The 20,454-nt window shown below is 39.0% G+C and overlaps 1 protein-coding gene across 6 annotated transcripts in view; it reads left to right on the forward strand.

Moving 5' to 3' along the window:
* The window catches only part of ZNF106 (zinc finger protein 106), a 95,521-nt gene continuing 75,067 nt past the window's right edge, over window positions 1–20,454 (forward strand). For 5 of the 6 annotated variants that reach the window (XM_037834196.1, XM_037834200.1, XM_037834201.1 and 2 more), the window contains exon 1: window positions 1–163. The gene's annotated coding sequence lies outside the window, so the exon portion shown is untranslated. The remainder of the gene's footprint in view (window positions 164–20,454) is intronic. The other variant, XM_037834197.1, reaches the window with a different exon arrangement.

The raw sequence follows: 20,454 nt of genomic DNA on the forward strand, positions 1-20,454 counted from the left end.
CCTGCGCGCTGGCGGCGGCGGCGCTTCCCGGCGGGGAGCGGGTCCGGAGCTGGGCGCCGGACCCAAAATTGAGTCTGGGGTCTGCAGCGTTAGGGAGCTCCCTTGCCGGGGTCTCGGAGGTCCGATGGAGTAAGAGGGGTCGGCTGTGAGCGTGAGCGTGAGTGTGAGTATGAAGGGATTGGGCTGCGTAGATGCGAATCAGAGCCGGAGGGTCCTAGTGTTCTGACCCTTAGCGGGGCTGTGGGATTGCAGGACGCGGCCGGGTCTCTGCTTCCGCTGGCTGCGGCGCAGGGGCAACTAGTCCCATCTCCCAGAGCCGGTTCGGATTTAAGGCTGGCAGTGCAGAAGATTCTGACTTACGGGTACGGATTCTTCCGGGGGCGTTCCGGCTGTGCTCCCAGCTCCAGCTGGAAAGGTGGCTCCAGAGCCTTGACCTTTAGGGGAAGCCGTTGACCTTTGGTCTCCGGTGGGGCAGGGAGCCCATAGACCCTTGTGTTTAAAGGCCTGTGGACCTCAGACTAGGGACATCTTTTGACCTCTTATGACTGACAACCTCCTTACTTTTTCCTCCTTTCGTCTTCTCTCCCTATGGAATGCGTCTTAATAGTAGCTACTAATTAAAGGGCGCTTACTGTGTGTCAATTTAATGTTTAGTCTGAATCTCAGTAAGATAATTATGGTGACGAAATGCTTTTTATCCTCCTCCCCCTTCAATCTGCTCAATTTAGTCATCTTTAAAATAAGAATAAGCCATCCTGTTGGGGAGTTTGAGGTTTCCATGGCTCTTAGAAATCTGGGACTGCGATACCAATTAAGCAAAGTTCTCTTACTTAATACATCATATACCATAATGGTTCGTACCGAATTTATTCAAACCACAGATAACTTTTGAGCACTTGCTAAGAGCCTACTACTGTTCTAAGCCCCATGGGAAATCTTAAAATTTGTTTTAGACCTTGCTCTTAAGTTTGGTTGTGAATGAAACAGTGGAAGGTAGTATTCAGTTTCAACTAGGATTTATTTGGCACCTACTACATATGTACCAGATACACTCAGATCTGTCGCAAAAAAATTAATGAAAACTTGTAATGAAAGGTGGCTTTTTGCAGCACATTTCTGATGAGGTCGCTGAAAGTCTGTTAGGATTCTCAAACTCACCTACCTAGAGTTGAGTGGTAAATTTCAGGCTATATAGCTATCTTTTTCTGTTACACCAAGTTAGATATTCAAAGCACTTCTGCTGAAAAACAAACTGCATTACAGTTAAGAGTTTTTAGAGTTAACTGTTGGGATTAGAAAATGGTAGGAGCCTTTTAATTAGATTAAAGATACTTGCTAGATGGTTTTTGAAGAGGCCCAGACAGAGGAAGAGGATGTGAAGTCAGCCAGATCAGGCTAGTTCAGAAGTAATAGCTTTGATTAAAAGGAAAGTATTTAAAAAGGAAAAACTGTGAAATGGTTGTTATTGGATAACTATGTTAGAACATGGGTAGTCTGAAAGCTACTGTACAAGATACACAGAGTGATAGATGGTAGCAAGCCTGGAATGGCTTAGTGAGTGGTATATATATATTGTGTGTTTTGTCAAAGGAATATCTTGGTGGGATCTTTAGGATTAATTTTTGTTTCCAATGAAAAGAGTACTTAGACTATAGCAGGCTAAATCTCTGATTGAAACCTTACAGTCAAATTTTTTTCTTTTAGATGGCAGACAATATCAAGAAATAAGAGTTCCTAGATGTTTATCAGTAGGGGACTGGTTAAATAAATTATGCATCTCTCTATATGCAATTACTAAGTGAAAAAAACAAGGTGCAAAAGAGGGTGTGCATTTTGCAACTATTTGTGTTTTTTAGAAAAATATATGTATTTGCATATATATGCATAGAATATCTCTAGAAGAATACATAAACTGGCAACAGTGGCTGGAGGTGGAGTTAATTAGGTGGCTGGGAAACAGAATGGGAGAATAAATTTTCCCTGTAAGGTTTTTTTATTTTAATTTTTTTACTTTTAATTATGAAAAATTCCAAACATCCAGAAAAGTTGAGAAAATAGTATGTTGACCCCTGTAAATCTATCACTCAGCTTTTAAAATCTGTTGATGTATGTGTATATATATATTTTTAATTATACTATTAACTATTGCCCATAGTTTATATTAGGGTTCACTGTTTGTGTTGTACAGTGCTATGATTTTTTTTAAATTCTGGTAACTTATATACAACCTAAAATTTCCCATTTTATCCATTTTCAAATGTACAATTCAGTGGTTTTAATTACATTCATAAAGTTGTACCTACATCACCACCATCCAGCGCCAAAACTTTCTCATCATGCTAAACAGAAACTCCTTACCAGTTAAGCATTAACTTCCCATTCCTCAGTTCCACCTGGCCCCTGGTAACCTGTATTCTAGTTTCTGGCTTTATGAATTTACATATTCTACTTATTTCATATAAGTGAATGTTCTAGTTTGCCAACGCTGCCAGAATGCAAAACACCAGAAATGGATTGGCTTTTACAAAGGGGGTTTATTTGGTTACACAGTTACAGTCTTAAGGCCATAAAGTGTCCAAGATAACACATCAACAATCGGGTACCTTCCCTGGAGGATGACCAGTGGCGTCCAGAAAACCTCTGTTAGCTGGGAAGGCACGTGGCTGGTGTCTGCTCCAAAGTTCTGGTTTCAAAATGGCTTTCTCCCAGGACTTTCCTCTCTATGCTACAGTTCCTTAAAAATGTCACTCTTAGTTGCTCTTGGAGTGTTTGTCCTCTCTTAGCTTCTCCAGAGCAAGAGTCTGCTTTCAACGGCAGTCTTCAAACTGTCTCTCATCTGCAGCTCCTCTCTCAGCTTCTGTGCATTCTTCGAAATGTCCCTCTTGACTGTAGCAAGCTCGCTCCTTCTGTCTGAGCTTATATAGTGCTCCAGTAAACTCATCAAGGCCCATGCTGAATGGGTGGAGCTACACCTCCACAGAAACTGTCCAATCAGAGTCATCACCCACAGTTGGGTGGGGTGCATCTCCATGGAAACCCTCAAAGAATTACAATCTAATCAACACTGATATGTCTGCCCACACAAGATTACATCAAAGATAATGGCATTTTGGGGGACATATATTTAAACCAGCACAGTGAGATTATACAATAGTTATCTTTTTCTGTCTGGCTTGTTTTCCTCAACATGATGTCTTCTGTAGCATATGTCAGAACTTTATTCCTTTTTATGGCTGAATAATATTCCAGTATATGGATATACCACATTTTGTTTATCCATTCATCTGTTGATGGACACTTGGGTTGCCTCCACCTTTTGGCAATTGTGGATAATGCTGCTATGAGCACCAGTGTGCAAATATCTTTACAGTCCCTGCTCTCAGTTCTTTTGGGTATATACCTAGAAGTGGGATTGCCAGGTCATGTGGCAAGTCTATATTTAACTTTCTGAGGAACCACCAAACTGTTATTCAGAGGCTTCACCATTTTACATTCCCACCAACAATGAATAAGTGTTCCTATTTCTCCACATCCTCTCCAACACTTATTTTCCATTTTTGTAAAAGTAGCTACATTCACACACAGTACCATGTGTGGAATGGTATCTCATTGTAGCTTTTTGGTTTGTTTTCTTTTCTCATGTGGGTTGTTTTGTTTTTGTTTTTGTTTTTAAACAAAAGGAATTTATTGTCTCTCAGTTTTGAAAGCTAGAATTCCAAAATCAAGGTGTTGGTCAGAGAATGCTTTTTCTGAAGAATGTTGAATCCCAGTGGTGGTTTTTGGTAATCCATAACTCCATCTCTACTTCCATCATATGGCAATCTGTCTTCTTTTGTCTCCTACTCCTACTCCTACTCCTGACTGTGTCCAGATATTCTCTGCTTATAAGGACTTAATCCAGTCATATTGGATTAAGGCCCATCCTCATTCTGATTGGCCTCATCTTTGAGGATCGTACCTACAAAGAAGTTCGCAACCATGGGACTGGAGATGAGGACTTCAACATATGTTTGTGGGGGATACGATTCAATCCATAACTCAAGGTATCTTTTAGGTACTTGTTGATTCACTGCGTCAGACTCCCAGTGTGTAAAGAGTAGTTAGCTGATTGATTGGTCCAGACATGAAGCTCTTGAAAGGGATTATTACAAAGCAAAGGTAATTTCTTCACATTAGGCTCATCCTCACTCAGAGATCCCTAAATTAAGCTGGCTATATAGCAGAACTGGCTATGCAGGCAGATCACACTGGCAAAAATGTAGTTGTGGACTCTGGTTATAGTCTCATCCTTATAATCCTCCCATAATAAATTTCTGGGGACAAACTTATTCTGAATATTCTTTAAATAACTTGAGTGATCATCGTTTCAAACATTTAGGAATGATAATGTGGCACAATTTTCCATCAAAATATGACCATATCCTTGATGCCTCATATCAACAACTTTCTTGTATTTTATAAAGGCATCATGAATTCATTGACAGCTTCCTAATCCCTGGTCAGTAAGTGCATTCTCGGACAGTGCTGTCAAGATAGTGCTATTTAGTGACAGTCTTCCAATGTATACTGCCAGTACAGACTTTCATTGATGATTAGGGTTGTTCTGTAACAAATTAATGGATGGTTTTAATCCTTTTTAAGCTGTCTGTACACTGATAACACTTTATAACACTCTGCAAAACAATCCATAATATGGTCTTTTTTTTCATTGTTTTTTAATTGCAGAATATAACATATATACATAAAAATGACAACTTTCCAAGTACAATTTAACTAGTAGTTAGAGAGCAAATTTCAAAGAGCATTATAGATTACAGTTCCACAGTTTCAGTTATTTCCTTATTATTGAAATATATATACAAAAAGGTAATGTCTTTCAAAGTATGATTTAACAAGTAGCTATAGAGGAAATTTCCAAAGTTGTTATGAGTTATAGTACCATAGTTTCAGTTATTTCCTTATTGTGAAATACAACATATATACAAAAAAGGTATAGCTTTCAAATTACCATTTAACAAGAAGCTATAGAACAAATTTCAAAGGTTACTATGGGTTACAGTTCCACCGTTTCAGTTCTTTCCTTCTAACTATTTTAATATCCAAGTAACTAAGAAAAAGAAAATTATAAAAATATTCAGTATTCATAATCCTTTGGTAAATTCCATCATGCTATTCCTTCCTCTAGTTCAATCACTTTCCCGATCTTCAGGGATGTTTAGGCATTGACCACCCTAATCTATTCATGTTGAAAAGGGGTGTCAACTTTATGAGCAAAAGGGACACATCTAGTTGATGTTCTTGAAGAGGCTGTGGCCTCCAGGTTTTGGGATTTAGCTGGCATAGGAGCACTCTGAAGGATCTAAGTTTCTGATGAATAAACTTAGTGAGTGAAACCTTTAGAGTCTCAGATAGGGATCTGGGCACTCTTTAAGGTTTTCAGGACTACTGTTGACTTGGGCCTATCACATTGTGGTCATTTGGCATATCTAGGTGAGGCATGCATAGGAGTATCCTGCAAGACAACCTCCTGACTATTTGAATTCTCTTAGCCACTAAAACCTTCTTTTGTTGTATTTCTTTTCCCCCTTTAGGTCAAAAAGCATTCTCAATCCCTCGGTGCCAGGTTCATGCTCATTCCATGTTCTACATCTCTAGGAAAGCTCATTCATCTTGAGGGTCCTGTCCCACATTGGGGGGGAGGGTGATGAATTTATTTGCAGAGTTAGGTGCGGAGAGAGAAAGTCCACATTTGAACAACAAAAAAGGTTCTCTGGAGGTGACTCCTAGAGGTTTGCATAGCCTCCTCTCTTCAGCCATTAGTTTGACCTGAGCAAACCTTGATATCGAGGGCTTGACTTATAAGGTAGGGGGTTCCTAAGTTTCATTGTGGTTGTGATTTGCATTTCCCTGATGGCTATTGGTGTTGAGCATCTTTTCTTTTGTTTATTGGCCACTTGTATATCTTTAGAGAAATGTCTGTTCAAGTCTTTCCTATTTTAAAATTGGGTTGTTTGTCTCTTTGTTGAGTTGTGGGAGTTCTTTGTATATTCTGAATATTAAATCCTTATCAGATACATTGTTTCCAAATATTTTCTCCCATTCTGTAGGTTGTTTTTTTACTTTTTTGATAAACTCCTTTGATGCACAAAAACTTTTAATTTTGATTAAGCTCCATTTATCTATTTTTTTACTTTTATTGCTAGTGCTTTTGGTGTAAAATTGAAGAAAGCATTGGCTAACATAATGTCCTGAAGATGTCTGCATATGTTTTCTCCTAGGAGTTTGTGCCAGTTTGAATATATTGTGTCCCCCAAATGCCATTATCTTTGATGTAATCTTGTGTGGGAGATGTTATCAGTGTTGACTAGATTGTAATTCTTTGAGTGTTTCTTTGGAATGTGCCCCACCCAGCTGTGGGTGATGACTCTGATTGGATAATTTCCATGGAGGTGTTGCTCTGCCCATTTGGGGTGGGTCTAAGTTGATCAGTGGAGCCATGTAAATGAGCTGACATAACAGAAGGAACTCAGTGCAGCTGTGAGTGACATTTTGAAGAGGAGCTACAGCCAAGAGGGACACTTTCAAGAATGCACAGGAACTGAGAGAGGAGCTGCAGATGATGGGTCAGTTTGAAGATAGCCGTTGAAAGCAGACTTTTGCTCCATAGAAGCTGTGAGAGGAAAAATGTCCCAAGAGCAACTAAGAGTGACATTTTTGAGGAACTGCAGCCTAGAGAGGAACATCCTGGGAGAAAGCCATTTTGAAACCAGAACTTTGGAGCAGACACCAGCCACGTGCCTTCCCAGCTAACAGAGGTTTTCCGGACGCCATTGGTCATCCTCCAGGGAAGGTACCCGATTGCTGATGTGTTACCTTGGACACTTTATGGCCTTAAGACTGTAACGGTGTAACCAAATAAACCCCCTTTGTAAAAGCCAATCCATTTCTAGTGTTTTGCATTCCGGCAGCATTAGCAAATTAGAACAGAGTTTTATATTTTTAGTTCTTATATGTAGGTCTTTGATCCATTTTGAGTTAGTTTTTGTATATGTTGTGAGGTAGGGGGTCCCTCTTCAATAATTTGTACATGGGTATCCAGTTTTCCCAGCCTCATTTGTTGAAGAGACTATTACCTCTCCATTGAATGGACTTCGCACCTTTTCAAAGATCAGTTGACCTTAGGTGTGAAGGTGTAGTTTGATTCCATTAGTCTATATGACTGTCCTTGTGCCAGTATAAAATCTGTTCATATTTTGCCATGTTGCTTTTTTCTGATATTTCATTCCTAAATACTTTAAAATGCATCTCTAAAAAAGGGAGCATTTTCTTCCGTAATCCCAATATAATTATCACACTTAACAAAAATAATTCTTCTGTATTATTAATACCCAATCCTTGTTAAAATTTCCCCCAAATTGTCCTTTTTATTTTTTGTTACTATTACTGTCTTTGAACCAATTTTCAGTCAAAGTCCACACATTGCATTTGATTATGTCTCTTGAAGTCTCTTTTCATCTAGAAGTTACCCTTACCACCCCCCACTTCTTTTTTTATCATTATTATTTCCATGACTTGTTGAAGAGACCTAGATGGTTATCTGGATTTATCTGATTGATTCCTGATGACATCACCAATTGCCTGTTTCAAACGTCTTTGTTAATTTGCATTCATTCGTTCAACAAATATTTAGTACTTATTCTATACCTGATTGTGTGCCTGGTAATGGGAATAAAATGTTGAACAAGACAGGCATTCTGGCCTGCCATCATGGGACTTACAGTTTATTGGGAGAGACAGTCATTAAGCAAATCATTACACTAATTAAGCAAACAATTATACCGATAACTAACTATAGCAAAATTCAGTGAGTACCTAATGTGTGCAAAACACTTTATATGGATTTTCTGATTTATTCCTCACAATACTATGATGTTGATACTATTATTCTTATATAGATGTGGAAACTGAGGGACATAAAATTAAATTACTCTTTCAAGATCACACAACTTAGTGAGTGATAGAGCCAGGTTTCAAACATTTACAGTTTAACTACAGAGACCTGCTCTTAGTCCCTACTCTAATGAAGTGGTTTTCAGGAAATCTGGAATGGGCCCCTACTGAAGTGTGGAAATTTGTGGAGATTTTTGGTTTCAAATGATTGGGAGGGTGATGCTAACATTTAGTTAATGGAGACCAGGGATGTAAAACATCCTTTGATGCAAGGGGCATACCTGTACAGTAAAAAATTGTTCCACATCTTGCAACACTGTCACGTGTCCCAAAGGATGTTCACATAAGTGAAAAATTTTTATAATTATCTGAGGCTAGAATCAAATTTGTTTTACATATGAGCCCATAGTATTTTTTTGTTTTGCACAGAGCATAGTTACCATGTGATTCAAGGGATCATATATTTTCTAGTTCAGAAACTTTATCAAGGGTTGCTTCCTATTTTGGAAAATCTTATCACAGATAGCAATGCTATTCATGGCATTTTTTTCAACAAAATGATATACCTATACCAGTTTGCATTTGTAGTTGTCACATTCATGGTGATGTGAAATTCACGTAACATAAAATTAACTATTTTAAAGCATACAATTCAGTAATATTTAGTACATTCACAATATTTTGTAACCACCACTCTTATCACCCAGAAAGAAATCCCATACCCATTAAACAGTCAGTCTTCATTTTTCCCTAGCACGTGACAACCACTAATTTGCTTTCCTTTCCTGTGGATTTACCCATTCTAGGGTGTCTTTTCACATTCTTAATAATGGTCTTTGATGCACAACAGTTTTTAATTTCGATGAAGTCTCATTTATCTATTTTTTTATTCCTTGTGCTTTTGGTGTCATATCTAAGAATTCATCACCAAATCCAAGGTCATGAAGATTTACCCCTATCTTTTCTCCTAAGACTTTTATAGTGTTAGTTCTTAAATTTAGGTCTTTGATCCATTTTTTGTTCTTTTCATAAACTGATAGTGAAGAACAGCTTGTGTACATATACATATAAAAGTTCACATATAAATGTACAGCTCAGTAAATTATTACAAAGTTAACACACCTGTGTACTGTCATCCAGATTAAGAAGTAGAACATTGATAGCATCTAGTTTGGGTTTGTTGTTGTTGTTGTTATTGTTTGTTTTGTTTTTTCCCCCTTAAATGTCCTTAGTTCACAAAATAGAAGGCTGAGCATCCCTGTGTTGGGATCCGTTATATTTTTGAAAGATTTTCTGGCCTGTAACACCTGAAAGTTTGGTAATGTATTTAACACCAAGTAGTCCAATAGACCTTTGTGGGCAGTCCTTCTGCTGGAGGAGAAAAAATCAATTCCCAAATGTACTAAAAGTTTCCAAAGTCATGAGAAAATTTCTAAACTGTGAAATGACACTGATTAGTCAAGCATTCTATAAATTACTTGCCTGAGTAATTTCACTCCTGTTGTGAAAACCAATACATGTAATATTTTCAAGGATTTTAGATTCTTGGAGATAAAATGACTCTTGTTCTCTTCAGTTAAACACAAATTTGCTGAGCTTGATACTTTATCTTATTCTCCCCAAGTAAATAGGCCTAACTGTTTCCCTTGCAATGCCTCTCCAATCTAGTTTCTTCATAATGTTATTAGGCAGGTAATGATATGACTACTTGCTAAGATTATGTGTTGGTCACTTATTCTATGTCTAATAGTGATTGCCTGAATTGTTTTTATCTTCCTAGGATGAAATCCACAAAATGGAACTAAAGAATACTTAACTGGTGTATATCTTAGGAAAGTTCTTGTGTTTTAGACTTTTAATTATTTTGTATGATTTCTGGCACCCAACTTCTAACACACATGCACACACGTACACCCTGTACTTATGGTGAATGTTTATCAACTGAAATTAAGTTTTGAGAAAAAGACTTCCTTTTTTTTTGAGGAGTGTACTAGTCCAAACTGTTATGTGAGAAAAAGAAAAATATTCTGCCATTTCCTCAAGACCTGGTCTTGATAAAGATGCAATCAGTTTAGATAACCATTCAGAAAAATTAGCATCTCTGTCTTCACATCCTCAAGCAAATAGATTTCTCTTACCTTATATTTGAGAAGGTGAAAGGACAATTAAAGTCATTTTTAATTGTCCAAAGATGAACTGAAAAGTTCAAAGTGAACTGATGGCCCCAGGAAATTTTTAGCTACTTTATATATTGTGTATATTATATGACGTGTAGGGGTCTAACACTATTGTTTTATGTGTAGATAACATAAATTGTCCCAGCGATATTTGTTAAAGAGATTATTCTTTTCCCATTGAATGGTCCTTGGCACCCATGTTGAAAATCAACTGGCCATCGATGTGAGGGATTATTTCTGGGCTCAATTCTATTTCTTTGGTCTATGTGTCTATCATTATGCCATTACCACACTGTTTTGATTACTGTAGCTTTGTGATATGTTTTGAAATCTCAAAGTGAGTCCTCCAACTTTGTTTTTCTTTTTCAATATTGATTTGGCTGTCCTGGGCCCCAGGCAATTCTCTGTGAATTTGATGATTAGTTTTTCCATTTCTGCAAAAAAAAAGGCCATCAGAATTTTGATGGATATTGCATTGAATCTATACATTGTTTTGGATAGTGTTGCCATGCCATGTTAACAATATTAAGTCTTCCAATCGGTGAACACGGATGTCTTTCCATTTATTTAGGTTTTTAATTTCTTTCAAAAAAGTGTTTTGTAGTTTTCAGTATGCAAGTCTTTCACCTCGTTGGGTAAATTTATTCCTAGGTATTTTATTCTTTTGGATGCTATTTAGTGGAATTGTTTTTATTAATTTCCTTTACATATTGTTCCTTGCTGGTGCATAGAAATATAACTGAATTTTTATGTGTTGATTTTTGTGCCCTGCAATTTTGCTGAATTTGTTTATTAGCTCCTGTAATTTTTTATGGGTTTTTTCAATATAAGATCATATCATCTGTAAATGGAGATAGCTTTACTTGTTATATCCCTATTTGTGACTTTTATTTCTCTTTCTTTCCTCATTAGTCTAGAACTTGAAAAGCAGCAGTGAAAGTGGGCATTCTTATCTTGTTCCTGTTATTACAGGGAAGAATGACTTTTTATGTCTTCTAGTACAGTCATACTCAAGCATTTACATATTGAAATAAATACCATTTTATGATAAATTACTTTACTTCAAGTTTTCTTTTTTCTTATAGCTAGTGATTATATTGGTATTTAAAATAAAAGTTAGAGTAGAGTGACATAATCAACATGGCAATGTAAGACATCCCCTGGAAAAGTCTCCTCTCAGAATAAACTAATAAGAGGACAAATCCCACTTGCTTGGAAATGTGGAGAATAGTAGAGACTGGATAAGGACTCCAATGAATGCTGAATCAAAGAAAAACAAAATCTCCAAAGTCAAGTAGGAGATTTTCATCCTGGACCTGACAGTCTGGACCCCTTCCCCTCATTCTGTCCCGTGAAGCTTAGGAGACACACAGAGGCAGCATGACCTGGATCCCTCCTGCTGCAGATGCAGACTACAGAGCCACTCACAGCAACAAGTTAGAACCCCATGTGTTTCCAGGCACACGGACCTAAGTCTGCAGTGACCCAGGGTGAAACACGGCTAAGGAGTGCAGATACAAAAGTGCCTCTGGGGGTAAAAAAGAGACTGTGGCAGAAAGGTTGGCAAGAGGTGTGCACACTCAATCCAGTCTCTGTTTGCTGGACCACCTAAACGCAAAATGGAACTTTCTGGATTGACCTCATCTGGCTACCCAGAGTGAGGATACCCTAATGGGGAAGAATCTGGAGGCAGAAAAAGAAAAGGAAAAATTGAACTACTATAAAACAGTATGGGTCCCAGAACTAAAAAGTGTAAGGAAAGGGGGCATTGAGTGAGGGAGAGAACTTAAACAAATCACAGGAGTTGGGGAGAAAAATCTGCAGAAAAAAGAAAGAATAGATCAAGATTCCCAGAGAAGGAACAGAAGAAAGAAAGCTTTCTCTTGAAGATGAAACAATTGCACAAAGTACAGTCTTTAAAATTGTACCACATGTCCAGGGCAAGAATCAGATGAAGAAGATCTAAGGAAATCTGAACAGTTAAACACAGGCTACTCTAAAGGTCCAGAATAAGTTGGACCAAGCATCAGTGAAGAACCTTAGCAGAAAGTCAGTTAACAATAAAACCCTAGGCAAAAGGGAGAAACTGACCTCCAGAGTTAACACAACAAAATATTCAGATGCCCAGACATTAGCAAAACATTAGAAGCAATACTAAGAAACAGGAAGATATGAATAAGTCAAGGGAACAAATGAAAATTTCAGAGGAGACACAGAACGTGGAACAACTAATCAAAGAAGTTCAAACAAATCTCCTTAATCAAGTCAAGGAGATGAAGGAAAATATGGAGATGGAACTACAGGATATCAAGAAGACAATGTGTGAGCATAAAGAAGAATTTGAAAGTTTAAAAACAAATTATGCAGATGAAAGGCACAATAATGGACATTAAAAATACATTAGAGGCATACAACAACAGATTTGAACAGGCAGAAGAAAGACTCAGTGAACTAGAAGACAGGATAATTGAAATTGTACAGTCAGAAGAACAGATAGAGAAAAGGATAGAAAAATATTGAACAGTGTCTTGGGGATTTGAGTGACAGCATGAAGTACACAAACATAAGCGTCACAGATGTCTCAGAAAGGAAAAAGGGCAGAAAGAACATTTGAGGAAATAATGGCCGAAATTTCCCAACTGTTATGAAAGACATACATGTTCAAGAAGTGCAATGTAGTCCACACAGGATAATCTCTAATAGACCTACTCCAAGACACATGTTAATCAGAATGTCAAATGCCAAAGCTAAAGAGAGAATTCTGAAAGCCACAAAAGAGAAGTGATTTGTAATGTACAAGGGATCCTTAAATAAGACTAAGTGCCAATTTCTCATCAGAAACCATGAAGGCAAGAAGGCAGTGGTATGATACATTTAAGGCACTGAAAGAGAAAAACTGCCAGCCCCAAATTCTTTATCCTGCAAACGGTCCTTCAAAAATGGAGATGACCGAAACTAAGATGGCGGCTAGCTGAGACAGGGCGAAAAAAATGCCTCCGTGTAAAACACTAGCTAAAAACCAGAAAGTGACCTAGAATACCGGTTACAGCAATGCGCCAGCTGGATGAGGGCTCCTAGCTCCAGAGGGGCTGTAAACTTGGTGAAACCGGGAGTCTGCATTCTGAAACAAGTGAGTAAGCTGTCTGGAAGACCCACAGCCGCGCGGAGGGCTGGGGAACCCAGGGTTCAGCATATGGAGACCAGCTGGCTCTTTAAAAAAAAAAAAAAAAAAAAGGCGGCTCCAGTAGCAATTGTGGGAACCATGCAGTAAAACACAGCAAGAGAGGGCTGGACCAGCCTCTTGCTGTCTGGCCGGGAAGATAGCCCGCAGCAGATACCCTTGGGTATGGGAGAACGGAGGGGAGAGCCGGAAGCAGAAAGAAACCCCACAGCTAGCAGCTGGCCCCCGGAGGGCTGGATAAACTCCTGCCCGGGGCCGTGCCCACACCTAGAGCCCCGCCAGTTGTCCCAGAGCTAGGAAGGAGGAACTGTGCAAGGAGGAGGGGGCTGAGATGCCCAGCTTGGCCATTTTTGCTTCGGGCTGGGAGTGCGCCACCGCACAGCCCGGCGGCCCGGGGCTTCCCTTGTGGGACGGTGCGCACTGGTGACGTAGCACAGCATTCCCTCGGCTGAGCTCCTGGAGGAGCGTGGCTGGGAGGGGGGATCCTCTTGGAGAACCCAGGGACGCTACACCAAGTCCAGTGGTTTATGGATCAGCGAGAGAGAGGGTCTGGGGCTGAACTGAAATGAAGACTTAGATTCATGTGGCGGCCTTGAATCTCTGGGATCCTGGGGGATTTCAACATTAGAATTGCCCTTCCTCCCTGGCCACCCGTACACACGCCCCACATTCAGGGCGGACAGCTCCAGCAACACACCAAACCTGAGTTCTCCAACTGAACCCACAAGAATCATTTCCCCACACAAAGTGGAAAAAAGGTTGAGAACTGACTTGAGGGATATAGGTGACTCTCAGACGCCATCTGCTGCTTAGTTAGAGAAAGTGTACGTCACCAAACTGTGTTCCTGAAAAATTAGATCAATATCCCTTTTTCTTTACGACTTGAAAGAGCCCTATCAAGCAAAACAAATGCCAAGAGGCCAAAAACAACAGAAAATCTTAATGCATATGATAAAACCAGAAGATATGGAGAATCCAACTCCAAACACACAAACCAAAATATTGGAACATACAGTATACCTCGCAAAATTAATCAAAGAACTACAATCGAGGAATGAAAACATGGCAAAGGATTTAAAGGACATCAAGAAGACCATGGCCCAGGATATAAGTGACATAAAGAAGACCCTAGAAGAGCATAAAGAAGACATTGCAAGACTAAATAAAAAAAATGGAAGATCTTATGGAAATAAAAGAAACTGTTGGCCAAATTAAAAAGACTCTGGATATTCACAATAGAAGACTAGAGGAAGCTGAACAACATCTCAGTGTCCTAGAAGCCCACAGAACAGAAAATGAAAGAACAAAAGAAAGAATGGGGAAAAAAATAAAAAAAATCGAAATGGATCGCAGGGATATGATAGATAAAATAAAACGTCCAAACTTAAGACTCATTGGTGTCCCAGAAGGGAAAGAGAAGGGTAAAGGTCTAGAAAGAGTTTTCAAAGAAATTGTTGGGGAAAACTTCCCAAACCTTCTGTACAATATAAATACACAAAGCATAAATGCCTAGCGAACTCCAAATAGAATAAATCCAAATAAACCCACTCCAGGACATATTCTGATCAGACTGTCAAATACTGAAGAGAAGGAGCAAGTTCTGAAAGCAGCAAGAGAAAAGCAATTCACCACATACAAAGGAAACAACATAAGACTAAGTTGTGACTACTGAGTGGCCACCATGGAGGCGAGAAGGCAGTGGCACGACATATTTAAAATTCTGAGAGAGAAAAATTTCCAACCAAGAATACTTTATCCAGCAAAACTGTCCTTCAAATTTGAGAAAGAGCTTAAATTTTTCACAGACAAACAAATGCTGAGAGACTTTGCCGATAAGAGACCTGCCCTACTTCAGATTCTGAGGGGAGCCCTGCTGGCGGAGAGACAGGGAAAGGAGAAAGAGATATAGAGAATTTTAACAGACATGTATAGTACCTTACATCCCAAATCACCAGGACACTCACTATTCTCTAGTGATCACAGATCTTTCTCGAGACGGGACCATACGCTGGGACATAAAACAAGCCTCAAGAAATTTAAAAAAAAACATTGAATATACTCAAAGCACATTCTCCAACCACAATGGAATACAAATAGAAGTCAATAATTTTTGAACTATAATTCCACTAGTTACTTCCTACATGATATAAAATACACAAACTCTAAGGACAAATCAGTGGTTTTGAACTCAATGTAAAATATGTAATTTTAGACAACTATATAAATGTGGGGGAATGAAGGAGTATAGGAACATAGTTTATGTGTCCTATTGAAATGATGGTGGTATCAAAGAAAAACAAGATTGATATGGATTTAAGAGGTTAATTTTAAGCCCCACAGTAAACACAAAGAAATTATCAGAGAATATAACCATAGAGACGAAAAGTAGAGTTTGGGTTAAGAGAAATGGGGGAAGGCTCAATGGGGAGTTAAGAAATGAGTGTAGGGTTGCTGTTTGAGGTGAAGGGAAATTTCTAGTAATGGATGGTGGGAAAGAGCATTACAACATTCTAAACGTGATTAATCCCACTAATGAAAGGCTAGGGAGGGAGTGGAATGGGAAGAATTAGGCTGTATATATGTTTCCACAACTGAAAAGAAAAAAAAAAAAGACAGTCTAACTAGATGACAATTGAATGCTAAGGATGAACTTGGATGGGACAGGAGGATAGAGGACAGGTGGCTCAAAGGGACACAGTTGACACATAAGGAAAAGGAAATATAGAATGTAAGCTTTGTATTATTGTTGAATCTCTTGTACTTCTTAGCTGCGCTTAATGGGATTGCATGAAAGAATGTTCTTGTTCATGGGAATTGTATATGTGAATTATAGTGAATGCTCAAGGATGCGTGCAGCTAACTGTCATATGTTCAGATAACAGAGCAATAGATGATGGATGATAGGGAGGGAGGGAGGGAAAGAAATAGCAATGTGACAGCAAGTTAAAGTTGGTGGATTGAGGTACCAGGGGAGGGGGGCGTCAGGGTATGATGGAATTCTGTGTATGGGGCTAGTACTGTTTTTGCAACTGTTCATATAACTTTGAATTTATTTCTAAATAAATAGATAGATAGATAGATAGATAGATAAAGAGAAACTGAGAGAGTCCCTCACCAAAAGAGCTGCCCTACCAAAACTGCAAAAGGGAATTCTGCAGGTTGAAATGAAAAGGCAGAAGAGAGTGTGTGCCACTTTGAATATATTGTGTCCCCCAAACACCATTATCTTTGATGTAATCTTGTGTGGGCAGACGTTATCAGTGTTGATTAGATTGTAATTCTTTGAGTGTTTCTGTGGAGATGCGCCCCATCCAACTGTGGGTGATGACTCTAACTGGATAATTTCCATGAAGTGTTGGCCCACCCATTAGGTGGGCCTTGATCAGTGGAGCCGTATAAATGAGCTGATGGGCAGAGAGAACTCAGTGCAGCTGTGAGTGACATTTTGAAGAGGAGCTGCAGCCAAGAGGGACACTTTGAAGAAAGCACAGGAGCTGCAGATGAGAAACAGTTTGAAGACAGCCATTGAAAGCAGACTCTTGCTCCAGAGAAGCTAACAGAGGACAAACACCCCAAGAGCAACTAAGAGTGACATTTTTGAGGAACTGCAGCCTAGAGAGAAACGTCCTGGGAGAAAGCCATTTTGAAACCAGAACTTTAGAGCAGACGCCAGCCTTCCCAGCTTGCAGAGGTTTTCTGGACACCATTGGCCATCCTCCAGTGAAGGTACCCAATTGCTGATGCATTACCTTGGACACTTTATGGCCTTAAGACTGTAACTCTGTAACCAAATAAACCCCCTTTTATAAAAGCCAGTCCATCTCTGGTGTTTTGCATTCTGGCAGCATTAGCAAACTAGAACAGAGTGGTTTAGAGTAGTGTGAAGAAATGAAGATCTTCAGTAAAGATAACTGAAAGGATAAATGCAAAACCCAAAGTACTGTATCCTCAATGTACAACTCTACTCATTAATCCCTATATGAATCAGAATGCAGTTGAACAAAAAAAAAAGGTCTATTTCCTGATAATGGACATGCAAAATATAAAGAGGTAATGTAGGACAAAAGCAACATAAGGAGGCGAAACTGAAGGATATGGGAGCAGAGAATGTGTATGCTATTGAAGCTAAGTTAATGTCTTTTCAAATTAATAGGTTATAGATGTAGGGAAATCACAAAGTATTTTAAAAATCTACGGAAACATAGATGAGAAAGAGCTTGGTCATAAACATTACAAGAGATCAATTATACAGGAAAGGAGGTTGCAATAAAGGAAAAGAGAAAAGAAAAAGATATGATATATAAAAACCTAAGGACTAAATGGGCTGAAGTACTGCCTTTACAGTAATAACACTGAATATTAATGATTTAAACTCCCCAATCAAAAGACACAGACTGGCAGAACGGATAAAAAAGCCTGATTCAAGTATATGTTGTTTACAAGAAAATCAGCTTAGACCCCCAAACACAAATAGGTTGAAAGTGATTGAATGGAAAAAGATATTCCATGTGTGCCAGTTTGAATGTATTATGTCTCCCAGAAAAAGCCATATTCTTTGATGCAATCTTGTGGGGCAGACATATTAGTGGGAATTAAGTTGGAATGTTTGGATTAGGTTGTTTGCATGGAAATGCACCCCACCCAACTGTGGGTGATGACTCTAATTGGATAATTTCCATGTAGGTGTTCCATTCAGGGTGGGTCTAAATTAAATCACTGGAGCCATATAAATGAGCTGACAAACAGAAGGAATTGAGTGCAGCTGTGAGTGACATTTTGAAGAGGAGCTACAGCCAAGAGGGACACTTTGAAGAATGCACAGAAGCTGAGAGAGTAGCTGCAGATGAAGGACAGTTTGAAGATGGCCGTTGAAAGCAGACTTGTGCTCCAGAGAAGCTAAGAGAGGACAAACGCCCCAAGAGCTACTGAGAGTGATGTTTTTGAGGAACTGCAGCCTAGAGAGGAACGTCCTGTGAGAAAGCCATTTTGAACCCAGAACTTTGGAGCAGATGCCAGCCACTTGCCTTCCCAGCTAACAGGTTTTCTGGACTCCATTGGCCATCCTTCAGTGAAGGTACCTGATTGGTGATGTATTACCTTGGACACACATCTTTATGGCCTAAAGACTGTAACTGTGTAATCCAGTAAACCCCCTTTATAAAAGCCAGTCCATTTCTGGTGTTTGGCATCCCAGCAGCATAAGCAAACTAGAACACCATGCAAACAGTAAGTAAAATAAAAGCTGGAGAAGCCATAATAATATCAGACAAAATAGACTTTAAGTCAAAAGCTGATACAAAAGACAAAGAAGGACATTATATATATTAATAAAAGGGTCAATCCACCAGGAAGAAATAACAATGATAAATATATTTTTTTTAATCTTCATTTTATTGAGATATATTCACATACCATGCAGTCATACAAAACAAATCGTACATTGGATTGTTCACAGTACCATTACGTAGTTGTACATTCATCACCTAAATCAATCCCTGACACCTTCATTAGCACACACACAAAAATAACAAGAATAATAATTAAAGTAAAAAAGAGCAGTTGAAGTAAAAAAGAATACTGGGTACCTTTGTCTGTTTGTTTGTTTGTTTCCTTCCCCTATTTTTCTACTCATCCATCCATAAACTAGACAAAGGGGAGTGTGGTCCTTATGGTTTTCCCAATCCCATTGTCACCCATCATAAGCTACATTTTTATACAATTGTCTTTGAGATTCATGGGTTCTGGGTTGTAGTTTGATAGTTTCAGGTATCCACCACCAGCTACCCCAATTCTTTAGAACCTAAAAAGGGTTGTCTAAATTGTGCGTAAGAGTGCCCACCAGAGTGACCTCTCGGCTCCTTTTGGAATCTCTCTGCCACTGAAGCTTATTTCATTTCCTTTCACATCCCCCTTTTGGTCAAGAAGATGTTCTCCGTCCCACGATGCCGGGTCTACATTCCTCCCCGGGAGTCATATTCCACGTTGCCAGGGAGATTCACTCCCCTGGGTGTCTGATCCCACGTAGGGGGGCAGGGCAGTGATTTCACCGTTCAAGTTGGCTTAGCTAGAGAGAGAGGGCCACATCTGAGCAACAAAGAGGCATTCGGGAGGAGGCTCTTAGGCACAACCATAGGGAGGCCTAGCCTCTCCTTTGCAGCAACCGTCTTCCCAAGGGTAAAACCTATGGTAGAGGGCTCAACCCATCAAACCACCAATTCCCTATGTCTGTGGTCATGTTAGCAACCATTGAGGTGGGGTAGGCCAATAACCCTGCATTGTCCACAGGCTCTTCAAGGGGGCACTACATATTTTTTTCCATTTTTTTTTTTTTTTTTTTTTTTTTAACCTTTTCTTCCTTTTTAAATCAACTGTATGGAAAAAAAATTAAAAAACAAAAAAAAACAAAAAAAAAAAGAAAAACATACAATAAAAGAACATTTCAAAGAGACCATAACAAGGGAGTAAGAAAAAGACAACTAACCTAAGATAACTGCTTTACTTCCAACCTGTTCCTACTTTACCCCAAGAAAGTTACATAATATAGCAACATTTCTGTGAACTTGTTCCTACTATATCCATCAGAAATTAACAGACCATAATCATTCCTGGGCATCCCCAGAACGTTAAATAGCATATCTGTTCTTCTTGGATTACTGTTCCCCCTTCCTTAATTACTCTCTATTGCTAGTTCCCCTACATTCTACATTATAAACCATTCGTTTTACATTTTTGAAAGTTCACATTAGTGGTAGCATATAATATTTCTCTTTCTGTGCCTGGCTTATTTCGCTCAGCATTATGTCTTCAAGGTTCATCCATGTTGTCATATGTTTCACGAGGTCGTTCCTTCTTACTGCCGTGTAGTATTCCATCGTGTGTATATACCACATTTTATTTATCCACTCATCTGTTGAAGGACATTTTAGTTGTTTCCATCTCTTGGCAATTGTGAATAATGCTGCTATGAACATTGGCGTGCAGATATCTGTTCATGTCACTGCTTTCCGATCTTCCGGGTATATACCGAGAAGTGCAATCGCTGGATCGAATGGTAACTTTATTTGTAGTTTTCTAAGGAACTGCCAGACTGATTTCCAGAGTGGCTGAACCATTATACAGTCCCACCAACAATGAATAAGAGTTCCA

Source organism: Choloepus didactylus, chromosome 4 (assembly GCF_015220235.1).
Source record: "Choloepus didactylus isolate mChoDid1 chromosome 4, mChoDid1.pri, whole genome shotgun sequence".
Lineage (NCBI taxonomy): Eukaryota > Metazoa > Chordata > Mammalia > Pilosa > Megalonychidae > Choloepus > Choloepus didactylus.